Source organism: Petaurus breviceps, unplaced genomic scaffold, assembly GCF_028583685.1.
Source record: "Petaurus breviceps papuanus isolate PSGF00001 unplaced genomic scaffold, PetGlider_PUasm1.0 91133, whole genome shotgun sequence".
Taxonomy (NCBI): domain Eukaryota; kingdom Metazoa; phylum Chordata; class Mammalia; order Diprotodontia; family Petauridae; genus Petaurus; species Petaurus breviceps.
The window spans coordinates 72,744,128-72,763,099 of NW_027187419.1; positions in this window are offsets into that span (position 1 = coordinate 72,744,128).

Consider the following 18,972-nt stretch of genomic DNA (forward strand, 5'->3'; position numbering starts at 1 on the left):
TATCTATCTATCTATCTATCTATCTATCTATCTATCTATCTATCTATGTATCTATCTATCTATCTATCTATCTGTCATCTATCTTTCTGTCTATCTATCTATCATCTATCTGTCTGTCTGTCTGTCTATCTATCTATCTATCTATCTGTCTGTCTGTCTGTCTGTCTGTCTGTCTGTCTGTCTGTCTGTCTGTTTGTCCTCAGATGCTAGAATAAGAATCCTTCTCATAGAGAGCTAACTCGGTATTGAGAGATTAACTGATTTGTCCAGGGTCATACAGACAGCATATGTGAGAATTCATTTCAAGTATTTCTGGCTCCAAGACATCCTTTCTATTCATTGTGCCACTAAAATTAGAAAAACTAGCCATCACATACACTGTCTGGCAATGTATACAATGTTCTACACCCACAGTCCCCCACCTCTGCAAAGAAGGGAAACAAAAACATTTTTTTATGTCTTCTTTGGAAACAGACTTGATCATTATAATTATACAATATCTAGGTTAAATGGTTTGTTATTTTTCATTTTCACTGCTATAATTTTGTATATTATTTTCCTTTTTCTGTTTAACTTATTTTGTGTAAATTCATATAAATCTCATTTTTCTTTTTATTGTTCATATTCATTGTTACTTTGGGTACAGTAATATTCTATCCCATTCATGCATAAAGTTCATGTTATTTCTTAATATACAAGAATGAGGGAAACATTTGGAAATATATAAGTCCAGACCTAACATTTTTAGTACTTTTCCAAGCAGATTTGTGCATATGTGAGAGGCTGTCATGTTTGTCTAGTGATTGTTACTTAGAAAGTTTGGACCACTGTTGTGTGTTGCTAATCATTGATTGCAGTCCCCAGAAATATTTTTTTAGTTCATTTTTTGCTTTTTTTGTAGGGGGGTAGGCAGGGTGATTGCGGTTATGTGACTTGCCCAAGGTCACACAACTAGTAAGTGTGTCAGGTGTCTGAGGCTAAATTTGAAATCAGATCCTCCTGACTCCAGGGTCCATGCTCTATTCACTAAGCCACCTAGCCGCCCCAAGTACCCAGAAATCTCTGTGAAAATGTTATGCCTTTTGTAACAGCAAAGTTACATAAAATAAAATTACATTTTATAAACAACAAACAATTTGTTTAGCCATTGCACCATCCACTTTAGAAGCTTTTTTGTTAACAAATCTTCATATTCTCCAAACGCTATTAAAAGGGGACTAGCTTCAGAGGAGGGGAAAGACTTCAGGCTCATTCAGAAAAGGTATTGTGTAGAAACCAGGGATCATTCTAGAAATGATTTATCATCCCCTTCCCTGACAAAGTTTGAGTAGATTCCTCATCTCTGATTGAACCATTTTATCTACTAGGGTGCCTCTATTTGCTCCCAAACTAATAATTAGTGGAGAAAGCAGGAAACAATCTCAGTGGCCTCTGGTTTTCTTCCTATTGATAGCTCTGGTTTGGATCTCTAAGGGGGTATGATGGATGAGCCAAAGTCTTTGGAGCACTGCTATGGTTCAGATCTCCCTGTGTTATCAGCTATGTAGGGGAAGCACCTGCCTCCTACTGCTTCCCAGAAGATACAGGACTCATGCATCAGTGCTCCCTTGACATCAGCCCCAGGTGCTTGACTCCCAAAAGGCATATCAGATTGACTCCAGAAATAGACAGGCCTAGAAATAACACCAAATTGGCCTCCTTACAAGTTATCTCAAAGGGGACTTTACAGATTACATTTTTCTAATTTCAAAACCTGAAACCCTAATTTTCCTTAAGTTTCTCAGACTTTTTCCTTTGCCCACTCAGCACTCTTCCATTTTTTTTAATGGTGTACAATAATTCTAAGTATGATATTGCCTTATTTATCAAGTATCTTTAGGGAATGAGATCCTCTACAAAAATGAATTTTCTAGTTAACCAAAATTTATCTTGTTGAGTGTCAAAACTTGCTTTAAAAACGATTGATAGATATCTTTCCAAAACAGATTGCATATTGAGGCTGTTTGATAATGGTTCCTCTTCTCACTATCAGAGTTAAGGGAATTCATGTGAATGGGTGTTGATGTTTGCCAACGGGAGGACAACTGTGCTGCTAGCTAATGGTTTCCAAAGGACTAGACCCATTGGTAAATTCCATTCTGCTTTAAGTAGATTCTTGAGGAGGCCCTGTCCTGATAAGAAGTACAGGATTCTTTGGGGATGTGATGAGAATACTATCACTATACTAATTCCTTCCTGCATAAAATTTAGGCTATTTTTCACATGAAAGGTGACAAAGCTGCCTTTATGACTTGATTAACCCAGAGGGACCAATGCTCAAACTTCATTTTCTTTGAGACAGCTTCCTGTCACCTAAGGGCATAAAAGGGCCCACTTGAGGAGTTTGGTCATTTCAAACTTGGCTGATACCCCAAGAGCACTAGAATCACTAGAGTCTGCCCTGCTGACCAAACACATTTCCATAAGGAGACAAGGAATAACCTTGTCTACTCAAGCTAAGTGCTAGTGTATCCTTGTAGAATGTTTTCTATGACATAACCAAATAAACCTCTTTTAAAAATTGCTAAATTGGGGTGGCCAGATAGCTCAGCGAGTAAGAGCACTGGCCCCAGTGTTGGGATGACCTGGGGATCAAATCCAGGCTCAGATACTTAGCATCACACCCAGAAATAGCTGGACGTGTAACCTTGAGCAAGTTACTTAACCCCAATTGCTTAAAAAAAATTGCTAAATGGCTCATAAGTATATCATTCATCTGAATCTAAGCAGATAGAGGATAGACCTGAGTGAAGTCTACTCCTCACAGAGAGCCCCGACCTTTGCTAAGTGTACCCAGTGTCCCCCTTGAACCTTGCCTTTGGGGTGGGAAGCAGGAGCAAGGTCAGCTGTAACTATTCCTTAATTTATAGGTTCCCAAAGTGAGAAATACTGCCCCCTGGGGGGCACTGGGATGATGGGGGGCAGTAGTAGCCTCTAGTGCAACTGGGGGGCATTGAATAAAAATAAGGTGAAAGCATAAGGAAAGAAAAGAAAAATTTGAAAAACCGTTGTACATGTTTTGTCTGTTGTGTTATAGAGTTAAAGTAGTGATTGCATCATTTTCCAAATAAACACACAAAATGCAAGTTATAACCTATTAGTAGTCAAGTTCACTGACAGGTCTTAATAAGCAAATGTTGGCAGGCCAGTGTATTCCTGCATCATTGGGAAGTCCAGCTTGCATGGGCAAGAATATGTATGTCAGGGATATGTATGATGACTTGTTTACAATACAATACTATACTATGTGGTTATATAATGCAATATTGCATCATCAAAATTTCAGTGCAGGAAAAACCCCACAGATTTGCAATAAATTATCAAATTTAAGATGTGTCATTTAAAAAATATATTTTGAAATGATGCGAATAACAAAAAGGAAAGGGTTAAAGAAAATAGATATGGGTAAGGGGGTACTAAGCATTTTTTTAAAAGGGGTAGTAGGCCAAATAAGTTTGGGAACCTCTGCCCTAATTGATAGACTGAATTTTATTTCATAGCTTCATAGTATGCCATATGACCTCAGAAACAACACAAGGCCTAGCTCATATTAATGCAAAGATCCATGAACATCTCTGTGTACCACTCCCCAATTATTATGCAAAGGAAGATGTTGGCATGAAAATTAGCATAACAGCAATAGAATGGCTTCTCCTTGAGGGCAAGAATTATTTTTATTTTCTATTTTGAGGCAATTCTTTGAAGGCAGGAATTTTTTTTTCTATTTTTGACTATATCCTCAGTACTTAACACAACTCTTTGCATGTAGCAGACACTTAAATGTTTGTTGAGTTGATTGAGCTTTGGGGAACAGCTATATATGGTATCTCAAATAATTGAATTGGCCTGTATATCCCAAATAATTGAACCACTTTTCTGGCATGAAGAAAACATTATAATAAAACATATATATATATATTTATTATTATTAAATATTTTTAGGTGTTGTTTCCATTTTTAAAAAATTACATTTGATTTTCAAACAAAGATGTCTTCTCTAGCTCTTATTGATCTTTCATTCCCTTCCTCATTGAGAAAGCAAGAAAAAGAAAACCATTATTACAAACATGTATTGTCAAGGTTGTGTCCAGAAAATTATGTCATGGTCTGTATACTGAATCCATGATCTCTCTATCAGGAGATGGGAAGCACATTTAATCACGAGTTAGAGTCAATTAACATTCATTAAGAGCCTACTAAGTGCCAGGCAATATTCTAAGTGCTGAGCCTACAAAGAAAGGTATGACAGTCCCTGTCTTTAAGGAACTCACAGTCAATGGGAGAAACAACCCAAGAAAGGAAGCTAAAAAAGGTGGGCTGGGGACAGGGAGGACACTCTGCAGTTGGGGGAGAGTATGATGAAATCCTGTAACTGGGGAGGGCAATGGTTGGAGGAAGGGAGGGTTTCAGAGTTGATTTCATCTTTCAGAGTGATAAATTGCTGGAGATCATGAAGTTTAGGAAAGCAGCCAAGTGGGAAATGGTGATGTAAGTTCCCTGGATGCAACTCAAAAGAGTGGAGGATCAACCCTCCACTCTCTTCAATGAGAGGGAAGAAGGGGCCCCAGGGACTGAGGGCTTGGGGGAGGTGTGTGTTTCAGAGTTGATTTCATCTTTCAGAGTGGAAGGCATGTTTAATGGAGTGATTAAATAGAAAGAGTAAGAGTGACCATTGCCTAGAGATATTAGACTGGTCATGACACTGCCATTTTGAGTGACTTGGCTTCTCAGTAGGCTTTTCAGAGTGACTTGAGCTTTTCACCTTACAGCAGCAAGAGCCCTGTGTCTGGAGCTAGAGGAACTGGGTTTGAATCCTGCCTGTGTGGTCTTGGCCAAGTGACAACTTTCTTTTTTTCTTTTTTGGAGGGGGGAGGGCAGGGCAGTTGGGATTAAGTGACTTGCCCAAGGTCACACAGCTAGTAAGTGTTAAGTGTCTGAGGCTGGATTTGAACTCTGGTCCTCTTGACTCCAGGGCCTGTGTTCTATTTACTGCACCACCTAACTGCCCCAATGACTTTCAATTTTCTCATCTTCATAAAATGAAGGAGCTGAACTAGGTGACCTCTGGGAACCCTTTCAACTTTAAATCTATTATTTAAGACTTTGAGACCCTGGGAAAGTTAAAATTGTTCTGTGTATGGATCTCTGCTATAACTGTCTTGTATAAGCATCTCAGGAAATCTTCCTTCATACAGGCATTTACGTGTGCTCTGATAAGTGTGCTAGTGCACTAAAAAGGCATTTATGTTATGTCTTGTCTCCTATATATATACATACATACATATATAACTATATATATATATATTTAGAGAGAGAGAGAGAGAGAGAGAGAGAGAGAGAGAGAGATTGTCATGAGTGAGACTGTGGTAGCATGGAAGTACACATGTAGCCAAGGCTTTATGCTATAAAATCTAGGGATTGGAGCCTCTCTCTGCATATGTGAAAACTCCAAACAAGAGCTAACAGTGAGGATTCACCAGCTCCTCATTCCTTCTAGCTTCTTCTATTTGTGTCTCCCCTGAATTAGTCTACTAACACTCAGCACCCTCTTCCAATCACAAGTAATGTATTCTCCATGGTAGCTGCTCACTTTGTGCTATCAAATAAGTATCCTTCTCTAGATTCAGTGAATTCCTGTATTAACAATTTTGGGACTTTTAATATCCCAAGGGGAATACCATCTGACATTGGGATCCCCCATAAGCGAGCCTTTACTTTATCTTGCCTAGAACCAGGATTCAGTGCTACCTCCTGGTCATTTCCACACTGTCATATTTCTTCTCATTTTCAACTCTCCTTTATGTATTTTCTTCCCCACATTAGAATGTAAGCTCTTTTCGAGGGCAGGAACTGTCTTGATTGTATTTGTATTACCAGACTTTACCAAATAAATGCTAAATAAAAATGTCTATCCATCCATCTATCTCTGTCTAACCACTTCCCAAAATAGTTTCCATATTTGAGGAAAACAGATCAGGGAATTCTTTTTCTGTGCATGTTAATACCTGCATTCAATAGTCTACCTCAAATTCTCATAGTACCCCGATCTTCTGACAGGAAGTTGAAGATATCCTCGAGCTCATCTATGGTAGAGATGAAAAGTTTCAGGGGCTGCCTGATCCTTTGGTAAAATATTTGGAATCCTGGAATGGACGGTTAACCTTCATTTGCCTGCAACCAACTTCCCACCTGGTTTACTATAGCTTTTCAATGCCTCTTGATGCCTACAAGGCAGATAATGAAACTTGATTACCCCTCATTTCCTAGTTCCCAATCCAGTCTGCACTTCCCTCTCAAATTCTGAAGCAAATGCTTGTGTGTTGCTGTTGTTGCTTTTTAAAAAATAGTTTATCTGTTTCTTTTCTTACCGAACTGCTGGTTACCACTTCTCTGGTGATCTCGTTATGCCTTCTAGCACACACACTCATCTGTGCTTATAGGTTAAAGTTTTTAATATAGTGGAGGAAAAAAATTGCTAACTAGATAACAGAGGTCCTTTGAATTATAATTAAAATAACAGTTAAATAGGCCTTGAGTGAGGGTTTGAGAGTATCTCCTAAAGCATGAGATTTAGTCTATAAATTTGGACATTTCTTCTAACTATTCAGGTTTGGTTTTGTTTTTGTATTTTTTTGTGTTTTTGTTTTCCATCCTAAATTCTTAGTTCTCTGCTCTTTTATAGATTGTTGAAATTATTGGGCACACAAACTTTCAAATACATGAAGGTATTTAAAAGATAAACAGAAGAGTTTATACGGTGTGTCCAAAAGTCTTAAAACAGCACTAAGACTTTTGAGACCCTGTATTTGATCTTGGAAGTAATGGAGTTATGGACTAGAGGGGTGACAGCTTTGTGGAGTATGGATTAGAAGGAGAGAAACCGGAAGCAGGGATACCAATTAGCTGTTGCAATAGTACAGATAATAAGGGCCAGAACTATATTGGTGGCTATATTAATATAGAGGTGATTGAATATAAGAGGGATATTATACAACTAGAAATAATAAAATGTGGCTACTTACTGGATATAATATGAGGAGACTAAGAGTGAGAAGTTGGGAATGATACTGAGGTTATGACCTCTCATGACTATAACATGATAGTATCCTTAATAGGAGAAAAAAAAAGGAAATTTGGAAGAGGAGTGGGTTTGGGTAGAAATGTAATGAGTTCTCTGGACATGAGTTAGAAATGCTACAGGGCAATATCCAACAGTCAATTGGTGAAGTGAGTCTGGAGTTCAGGGGAGACAATAGGGCTAGATTTATAGATCTGGGAGTCATTTGCAGAGAAACAATAATTAAACTCATGGGAGATGACATCTGAATTTGGCTTATTTCCAGATCTCCATGAGTAGGTCTCTAGTTTCATGGTGAACATCAGGTTAGCAGTAAGTGTTTAAATATAGAACAGGTTTATTAATTGGCATGTAAAGGATAATAAAAGGGAGTCACCTTTGAGCTCCCTCAGCAAAGGCATAGTTATAGCCAATTTCCCCTGAGTGTCGTTTATTTGTTCCTTCATAGAGGAAGAGCCATAATCCCCACAGAATATTGTTCCCACTAGTCCACTCCTTGTCTGAAACTCTCTCAGGTCTCAGGGTCAGATACCAATCTCCATTTCTCTGGATCTTCAAATTGCTCCCTATTGCTCTACCTTTGACTTTCTCTTTTTCCCCTAAGTTCATTATTTTATGTTTTAAAAGAAATGTTTAATTTAAATTTTTTTCAATTACATGTAAGCACAAATTTTTAACATTCATTTTTAACATTTATCATTTAAGATTCATTTTTTAAAATATTGAGTTCCTAATCTTCTCCTCTCCTTTCGTCCCCCTCCTCTAGAAGGCAAGCAGGTTGATTTAGATGATACTTGTGCAGGCATTGACGGTCTTTATTCTTGGTTCGTAACCACTTCCATCATTCAGCATAGTCTGCCAGTCATCCTAACTCCTGTATGTAGCTCTTAGCTTGAACCAAGAACTCCTTGTTGCTCAACTGGCAGCTATTGAATCTGCCACTGCCAACTTTCTTTCCCTGAGACTATGACACCAGGAATCCCCTTATCTCTTTCTCTTGGTCCTGTGCCTGAGGCCTATGGCATCATGGAAAAGGATTTCTTGGCACTATTGTTGCTGCTCATTTCACCCTTTTTGGAGGCATGATGGATATTTATATATTTCTTGATCAAGTTCATAACATTGACTCATTAATTATGCCATATGTTCCTTGAGTCTTCTAAGAACAAAAACCAGTTTTGGGCAGAAGACATTACTACAAAGGATCATGCATATGGCACATATTTCTAGACTGAATGAAGGCACCTCAAACCAGAGGTATCAAACTCAAAACCCTTAGTGGCTAGCTAAACTTCCTAGTGTGGTTCAAGTCATATCAAAATATAATTGAGAAGTGTTTAACAAAATAAGAAAGAATACAATACAGATAATGTTAATTTTCAGCTTTCTAAGTCAATATGCTTCTAGTAGGATCCATTTCTATTTGAGTTTGACCCTCTCAATTGTTTTGTTTGCCAATGGAAGGAAGAAGTGCTGACAACATAAAATAACCAACAATGCCATTCCCAAACCATGTATGTTTTGTTTCAGAATAAAGCAAAATATTCTCCCCTTCTTCTGCCTATTCCTCCCTATTCCTCTGCCATAATCTTAGTGCTCTAAACATTGGGCACATTCAGAAGTATGCTAGATAGAGCCAGCTTGCAGATTCATGGGAGCTGATTGTTAAATTCTCAGTGTGAGCATTTATACCTCAGAAATTGGAAAAAGCTACAAATTAGGGATTGACTTTTTTATTGTCTAGACTTAAGAAAGTGATATAAAATGTTAATAATGCCCCCAAACTTAAAAATACCTTTCTTTCAAAAAACTGATTGTTAAGCATTCACCAGCACACCACTAGTCATATCCTAATGGAGAAAACAATCCTTTCTTGAAACAAGACTCCTACATAGACCTATTTCTTTTCTTTAAAAAAATACTATCTTTTGTTTTTACATCACTTACATTTCCCAAGATATTCTTTATCTTTCTCTTCCCACTCAGAAATCCATCCTTATAACACAGAATTAAAAAAGAGGGGAAAAGTTACCAAAACTTACAAATATATAAAAAAAATCAACAGGGTTATCTTCAGTGTTCTTTAACTTATAGCCCCTCATCTTCACAGACAAGAGGTATGAAGCCTTTTCATTTCTCTTCTTCTAGGCCAAGCTTGGTCATTATAATTTTATAGCATTCAATTTCAACTGTTTTGTCTTTACTCCATCTCTTCATTGTAGTTATTGTATATACTATTTTCCTGGTTCTGCTGACTTTGCTTTGCATTGGTTCATATAAGTCTTCCCCTGCTTCTCTATGTTCATCATATTAATTGTTTCTTATAACATAGTAGTATTCCATCCTATATATATATGCATAAATATACATTCACATATGTGTATGTATTATGTATGTGTATATATCTCTATATATATCTATATCTATATATCACAATTTGTTTACCCATTCTCCAGTCCAGGGAAATTTACCTAGCTTATATTTTACATAGACCTATTTCCTATCTGGAAGTATAACATAACATGTAGTTTTGTCTTACCTTCATTCTTCTTTGAGAGATGGTACCTCTAACTGATTTCTTCAACTCACCTTCACTTCTGTGAAGTTTTCCCAGATCCCCTCAGTTGTCCGTGCTCTCTCCTTCCTAAATTGTCTCTATAATAGACTTATTTGTGCACTATTATATCCTCTTAGAAGAACATATACTTTGGGGTCAGCAGTAAAAGATCTTGCCACAGGGCCTGGGGCTAGCAGGAAGGACAGATGGGGACCAGTTCATCAGATTTCTAGGGTGGCAGTAAAAGAGGAGAGAGTGGCAACCTTCTGGTCCTTTTTTTCCCTCTTTACCTTGCTTGAAGATCTGGGCAGATGGTGGTGGTTATGGGAAGAGATAAAGTCTAAGGAGCTGGAACAGGAGGTAGAGCCTGAAAGGCAAAAGGGGAAGCATCTGGGTTTAGTTGTTCTGATAGAAGGCAACAATAAATCAATAATTTATAAAGGGCCCATTAGGCTCTGGGGCACTACAGATCCAAATACAAAAGTCAAATTCTCTGCTCTTGAGGATCCTATGATTTAGCTGGAGGAGAAATATGTACTAGATATATAAAATATATTAAAAATAAATACAAGATAATTTGAGGGGAAGATATTAGAAGCTAGGGGAAATCAAGAAAACCCTTGAAGGAAACTAGGGGATTCCCTATATAAAAGTTTTTTACTCATCAGGATGTATGAACAAAAAAGTTTGAAGACCATTATAGCATTCCACCTTACATAGAGAAGACACATGATAAATGTTTCTTGAGTGGAATGGAACCAAACTTGAGTTTGTCTTCCATCCCTGGATACATTTGGTTTCATTGTTGTAATGTTTTTGTTTCTGCTCTACATGATAAGTCCAATTCAGTGTCACTTGTGTGCTATTTATTTTACTTAGCTTTTATCATCAAGGTAGAAGCTAAAACTCCACACAGACCTAGGCCTGTGTACTCCAACCCATTTTGTCCAGAACCCCAAGGCCAAGGCGGAGGTAAAATGTATTTTCTTATTTATAGGGACAATATGGAAATTATTGCTTAATCTGAAATCTGTGTGCAAAATAAAATAAAGAGACAAAAATTTCTGATGTTGTAATGATAATATAAAGTCTGTAATGTAATGGCTGTAGAGAGAAGTCATCATTTTTTCTATTATATTACTAACTGATTATTAAATTAAGATTGAGATTTTTCCTATTTCCTTATTCAGAGACCATTTCCTGTAGATCAGTCAGTCAGTCAGTTTCTGAAGCGAATTGCTCAAATCCTCCAGGTACATGTTGTACTCTGAGATCGAGTGGGACCATATCCTACTAGAAGACTTTACAAAGAATCTAATCTAGGTGAATTCTTGCCCTTAGGAAGTAAATCCTTGCAGCCCTCCCATTGTGGTTTAGGGTAACCCAGTTTATGAAGGAGAAAACCAACCAGAGAGGTCTGGGTAGAGATAGATTCCTTTGTCAAGATTGCTGGAGGAAACAGAATTGAATGATCAAGTCATATAATCAGCAGGAGGAGGTAAAGACTTTTAGCCCATTTCCTCATTTGAAAGTCCACCTCTCATTAATTGTTCATTAATCAGGGTTGATTTTCACCGGTCGGGTGATAAAAAGAAATGAAATACCCTTTTGCAAAGGTATTTAAAAATTCAGTGATCTCCATGTTTTGTCTTTGGTTATCAAGAGAAACCACTCACCATCAATTTATTGGTCATTTGCTAGCCTGATTAATAAATTGATTATTGATTTCCCAGAAACTCTTTCTCTTGGGCTTTTCATTTGTCTCACAGCCATAGCTATAGTGAGTCTAAATTGGAGAGGTCTATTTGACTTTTAAAACACACCTGGGGAGTTATTTTTTTTCCAAAGTAATCTGAGTGAAGAATGAAAATATAATGTAAGATAATGAATGGAGCAGGGGTGAGCACCATTTTGAAAAGTGGTTTTTAAAAAAAATCTTTCTTTTTAAATGGACCAGTAGATTGTCATCTATAATGGATTTGGAACAATCAAAATTCTAGGTGGAGATCACTTCAAATACAATATCCTCCTGTTTTAAATAATCTCATGAGAACTTGATGTTAGTACACATGATACACTATTCTTTATGAATGATTTTGGTGACTTGTGAACAAAGGACTTGATATTAATGATTGTTCAATTGTTACAAGACTTCATCTTTGTGGATACTTACCCAATTCTTTTTCTCCTGTTTACTTTGCTATATAATCTGAGGACTCTCTGCTCCCAGTTTAAATCTCCCCTCAGGTGATTGTATGGGAATAATATGGTCCCTCAGCACATGTGTCTGACTTCCGTTTTTAGTTCAGCTACTGTTGTGGATGAAATCTCTTCCGGGAGAGAGGTAGTTTACTTTGTTGTAAGAAGTTCTGGCTTCAAGGGGGAGAAATAGTTTTATGCTTTATTTGCATAAGGATTTCATTACTACAGTATCACCAAGATTGAAGCAGGCTTCTAAGGGGAGCAAGGAAGTACACTTCTGCACTCGAGATCACCTCGAGATCAACAGTTAATATCTAAGCACTTCACTGATGCCACAGCTGGTGCCACAAATGATTGTGTTTGTTGCCTGATAACGTGAAAGTTCTTCTAGGATGGCAGTTCATATTTGGGGTAGATGGATCCATCCATGGATAGAAGATCTGTGAACTTATATGGAGAAAAAAGTCTATTATCTGTCTGTCTATATGTCTGTCTGTCTGTCTATCTTTTTACTAACCTCAAACTGGAAAATTGTATTTCTTTCATTTATTAATTAAAAACAAATAATTTCACAAAGGGTTCTATAGATTTCACTATAATGCCAAAGATATCCATTACACAGGAAAGTTTAAGACCCCCTGTTTTAGATAAAAGGAAAGATGGTTCTACTTTGGACTTTGTAAACTCCTTGGACCATTGATCTAGTTTGGCTCCTCATACTTAAGTTCATTATTGTTTTGTCTCACACTATTGCTTATTTACAAGGCATGGTGATGTTAATTGGGCTTGGGTCTAGAGTATTCTTAAATTCTGCCTCTGGTGCTTCCTATGTGTATAACCTTGCACAAATCACTGCTTTCTGGACCTCAGTTTCCTCACCTGGAAGGACTAGATGATCTCCCAGTCACTCATCCTCAACTAGACTGAATCAGATGACTTCCAATCTTCCTTTTAACTTTAAGTCTCTGATTCTTTTAATTTCTTGAGGAAAGAAATCCATCTTATTTGTCTTTGTATATCCAGTACCTGACAAAATGCTTATTGTGTGTGTGTGTAAATCAATTGAGGTTTATGATTTCATTAGTTCTAGGAACTCTCAGTGTGGATACTTCATTCCACTGGCACAGACTGTCAGCTTATTGGTACCAGACACTTAATAAAAGTTATTGTATAAACTTAATGAATAAATAGCCCAAAAAAATTTCTTTCAAGGAACCCTTACACTTTACTACTTTTCCTTCACAGCAAGGTTTTCTTAGTGTCTATTTCTTCACTTACTCTCTTTGGGCTTCAGTTATTCAATCTGTAAAATGAGAATAATGCCTTTCCTGTCTGTCTGAAGGCAAGGGGATGTATCAGATCATCTCTTAAAGCCCTTTCTAACTCCAAGCCCTCTGATCCTTTATTTCAAATACATATATGTATGTCTTTGGAATCCAAGACCATTGCTCTTTCTTGCCCACTGTCCTCCCCTCTTCCAATTTTCTTTTTCTTTATAAATATCAACAAATATGAATATTTCCATTCATGAAGAACAGAAAAAAGTTTTGATTATGGCACCGTGAATCTCTGTTTCACATGTTTTAAAAAACTATATATTAAATTTAACACAGTGCCAACACTGCCTTGCTTGTTAATCCCTTCCTAAATTTCTTTCTGCTCTCTTCTGTGTATTTTTAAATGTTTTGCTGACACTTCTTAAAAATCTCTTTCACTACTCTGCCCCTTTCCTGCCCCATAACTCTCCTTTCTGCAAAGCATAAATCTTTCTTTGCAACAAATAGTATAGTAAAACAAGACAAATTCACATATTGGTTGTGTTTGAAAATCTATGCCTCATTCTTCAGGAACAGAGAAATCACTTCTCTGCCAATAGTGGGGAAGCATGTCTTCTCATCAGTCTCCTGGAGTTATAATTGGTCATTGCATTGATCAGAGTTCTTGAGTCTTTGGAAGTTTTCTTCCTTTATAAGTTGCAGGTATGGTATATATCAGTGGCTCATAAACTTTATTTTTGGTACTTGTATGCTCCTGGCTTTCAGCAGACCCTCCTATACTCCCATTTAATACAAATGGAAATAAATTCTAAAGTTTACTATGCAGATACATAAAAGAAATACAATGGAGATTAATTTTTCTTTAAAAAAATCAACATGTACCTTTATAACCTATGTACAATTCATTACTGTCTTAGGGAACAGAGAGAGGGAGAAAATATGGAACTCAAAATTTTATTTAAAAAGAATGCTAAAAATGTTTTCATGTAATTGGAAAAAATAGAATACTATTTAAAAGGAAAAAAAAGAAATCAATACTTAACATTTTTAGTATCATAAATTTGTGAAAGGTTTGTTAGAACACAAGTCAAATAAATGAGTGAGAACTTTGATTCTCTTTCTTGTCAACCAAAATATTTATTCTCAGGATAGGTTTTTTTTTGTGTGTATGTGTGTAAGATATCCACATATAATAGCATTTCTTATAGTGAAAATTTATATAGTGCTTTCAGATTCATAAAGCACTTTACTTATATTATCTAATTATCTAATCTATATTATCCTAAAAACAACCTTTTATTTAGGTGCCATTATTATCATCATTTCATAGGTTAAGAAACTCTGACTGAAAGTGATGATGATTTATTGTGGATCATTAAACCATTAAGTGTCTGAGGTAGAATGTGAACTGAGTTCTATTTTATCCACTGTGCCATACATATGTCATATTCTGTCTGTTTTTTTTTCTTTAGATATGATTGAGAACAGGACTGATAATTCTGATTCACAGAGATAAGTTTTCATAAATGAGATGAAAATCTTGTGAGTATGCTTAATAAGAATGGAATATACTTCACATTTTGTAATTTCACTGATCAACATTTTGTAATTTCATTGATTGGAAATTAATTTGCAGTTTCTCATTACTGCATAGATCAATTAGCTCATCTTTCACTAGTTTTTCTTGCTGAGTTTTGACACCTCCGTATGAGAAGTTTTCTGTTGAAACTTCATTAACTTTCTTTTGATCAAGAGGAATTGTCCCTTCCTTTGTCATATGACACTCTCACCTTTCATTCCCTCTCTTCTTCCCTTCTTACTGTTCTCTCTCATATCTGCATTTTTTATTTTACTGACACTGCTACTTTTGGAATATTTCAAAAGGACAGTATAGTTATTTACCAAATGTTCCCCATATTTCCTTGATAAATTTCTCATACCATCTAGGGTATATATACCGCAGGTTAGGAACCATTGATAGAAATTGTTCTCTTGGCTTTGATTACTTTATATCACGTCATACATGTCCTCTCAGGTTTCTTTGATTCCTTCCCTTTATCTAATTTTTATGAGCCTATAATATTTTGTTACATTCATGTACCATAATTTTTTCAATTATTGCTCAACTGATGGGAACATTCATTATTTCCAGTTCTTTACTATTAAATGTGCATATTTATTATATATGTATGTATGTATATGTATATACCTCTCTCTCTCTGTCTCTCTGTCTCTGTCTCTCCCTCTTTCCCTTTGAACACTCTGGGGTATAGGTGTATCACTGAGTCAAAGAATTTGTGTAGTTTAGTGAATTTTTGAGGATAATTCCAAATTGTTATTTGAAATGGTTAGACTACTTTATAGCTCTACTAATAAGAAAATAATGCACCTTTCTTCCCAATAATTTTCATTTTCCTTTTTTGTTGTCTTCACCAAACTGATGGGTTTGAGGTGGTACCACAGAGTTGTTTTAATGTGCATTTTGGTTATTATTAGTGATTTGGAACCTTTTTTCATTGGTTATGGGTCGCTTACATTTTTGTCTTTTAAGAATTACTGCATTATTCTTCCCACTATCCCACACTGTCTTTTCTCATCAGTGGAGAATAAAAAAGGAGGCTAGACAATCCCTTCTAGGAGATGGAGAAGGGGTTTCCTTCATTAACTCAATACTGCATCTATGATAAACTGCTTCCCACCCTCTTCCAAAGTAGGCATCCTTGTGGGGTATTGATGGATCATTGACTACTCTCTGCCTCTTGGGTTTCATCTCTTCAGGGCTATCCCCTGGCAATCTTAACTCCTGCATGCAAAGGTATAGGACAACAAAAGTTGTACTTTGACAAGGACAAGTTGGCATCTATTTTAGTGAAGCTATAAGCCACTATATTTTGCTAGGGATAACATAAAAAAATTAGAGAAAGTGTTCTCAGGTAAGGCTAAGGCTTCTTTTGACTACCTTTAGTGATGATTGAAAGTCTGTTGATGCCCCAAACTTTCTAATTTACTTTTACAAAAGTCCTTATAGCTCCTGTTTAAGTTCTGAGGGCTATTATGCCTTTCCCAAATCCATTTTTTGCCTCTTATCCACATTTCCTTATCTTCCTCTCCACCCCCCTTCATTCCTTCTTATCCCCATAGAAGATGAATGATATGCAGTCTGAAGCTATGAAGAACAGCTCCCTCCTAAGACACTTTTTGCTTGGTATGTAAATAACTGAGGGGAAAAAAAGCTAAGCAAAAAAAGGCATTTCCCTTTAATTTCCTGGCCCCAATTTTTGTCTTTTTATATAGACCTATCAGAAGCAAGATTCTCTCTTGAATGTGTGTTTATGCATGCATGTGTGTGCACATGCACATGTGTTCATGCTGTATTTTGGTCTGTGCAAAATTACCTTCTTCCACAAACATTTATTAAATGTCTACTACATATCAGTCACTGTGCTAGACACTGAGAAACAAGAAAAAATGAAATAGTCCTTATCCTCAATGATCTTACATTCTCCTGGGTTGGTGGTCAAGGTTTCCTGACATCACTGGTTCTATCTCTTCCTAGCCTTCCTTGTTCCCCATCCAGCTTGCAGGTGTCTGTCCTGGCCCCAGTATGGGGAATCAGGGAATAGGCTGCCCTAGGTTGGAGCTGCCAATCCTAGCCCCAGTGTGCAGGTCGGCAGACTGCCTTGTACCATTGTTATCCCTGCCTGCCCCTCTGTGCTCTGTTGAGTGTCTCCAGTTGGGCCAAATGACATTCCCTTAAACATGATGTACAAAAAGACCTTTTGCTCTCAGTATGGACCGGCTCATCTAATCCTCTGTGAAATGGATAGCATTATAGACTCACAGGCTTAGAGAGGGGACAGAACTTAGATTTCATCTAGTTCAGTGCCTTCATTTTGCAAATGAGGACACTGAGATCCAGAAGGCAAATCACAATGCCCACAATTACACAGATGCTAAGAAACAGAACCATGCCTCAAACCCATGTTCTCTAACTTCAAATCTTAGGTGCCTTCTGGTCAGCCACACATGCTTTCACGAATCAGAAAGACTGCAAGTAGTTGGAATCAAGATGTCTTTCCATACATTCCAGACTGCTTTATTCAATGATCATTTATCCCATGAAGTCTGGGGTTGACTTTTCAACACTCTCTCCCCACTCTCCCATTGGTGCTGCCAGAACTAATTTTAGTGATAGGGAAAAGTTTAGAAAACTGAAAAGATGGATGAACCTGACTGCCTTCAGGGTTTCCTAATTCTTTGAACAATTTTCCTAAATTTGGAGCCTGACCAAGCCTAAAATTTGCTTGGCTCCACATGATTTTCCACTTAATTTTATGCACACACCCTTTCCTCCCCAGTGTTATTTGAACCAACAGTAAAATCATATATTGTAAATAAAATGCCTTTCTATTTGAATCCTCACACATTATCCATTAAGTATTGCAATAATGCATTTTTAATCTTTCTTAAAAAGTGCCAATTACATTTTTAACTAAAGTAAAAGGAAGATGGATAGCTAAAAAGTTAGAGATTAGAGATTAGGTTCAATATGATCAGGGCTTTTGTCTTTCCCTAAATCATGATTTGTCAAGCTGTGTTTAGGAGAAATTCCTTCCTCTGTTTTTGAAAGCAAATTGAATGACTGAGTTGTCATTGGGAATGTGAGAGTGCATAATAAGATTCCCTCTGTATATTGATCACTGAGTGTTTGATTTTGGTATTTAGTGGTATTTCTCATATTTTAAGGATTGAAGGAAATATGAAATTCAGTCAGCCATCACTGGAATGAGATTATGAAAATGGTATAAAACATCCCTTAGAAAATCTTTAAGAAATCAAATTATAATGTGATTAAACAACATAGCTATTTACAATTTAGATTTTTTATTTTTTATATTTGTAAAACATGAATGCTCAGTAGCCCATTGAGCAATGCCCAGAAGTTTCTAGGTAAATGTGAAAGCTTGTCTGTAGGAATGAATCTTAGTAGGGCCAAGATTTATTTATCAGGCAGTTGGCATTGAACTTGGAGTCAGAAAGAGTTGGATTTGAATCTTGTTTTCATCAGCCACTTAATCTCTTTGGCTTCCTTTTTCTTATTTGTAAAATTAGGGGAATGGGCTTGATGACCTCTTTTGTCCCTTCTAGTCTCCAATTTATGATCTTAGAGTAGTATTCCACAAAGCCAAAGAGGGATGCCCTTGGATTTACTGAAGACCATGAGAGGAATGGAAAGAGAGATTTTTTAGCTTTGACAGGTAGGGTGTATGTGATTGCCAAGTAAAGGATATCAAGGGGTGGAGCTGGAGACAGATCCAACTGTCTCTTGAAATCTGGTTGTTAAATTTTCAGGGTATGCATTCTACACCTTGGAAATCAGCAAAAACTACAAATCAGGACTTGATTTATTATTTTATTGATTGTCAGACTGAAGAAAGTGATAGAGAAAATGTTAATAATGTAGACTAAGCTTAAAAGTGTTTCACATGTGAATTTATTTATTTTTTGAAGAACCGATTGTTAAACATTTACCAATTCTGTTGGATAAGTAGACCCTTTAATCTTAAGTTTCTGGCTGCTTCTTCTGATTTCCTGTTTCCTTCATGAGCAAGCCATCACCTGGTGATTCTTAGTAATGTACATCAGTGATACTAAAATCAAATTAAAACAAAACCTTATGGTCTGTTTATTGACTTAGAAAGCTACAAATGAACATTATTTATGTCGTATTGCATTTTTATTTATTTGGCTAAATTTTTCCCAATTCCATTTTAATCTTGTTAGGACCTCAGTGGGGAGTTTTGCTTAGTGGCCAATAA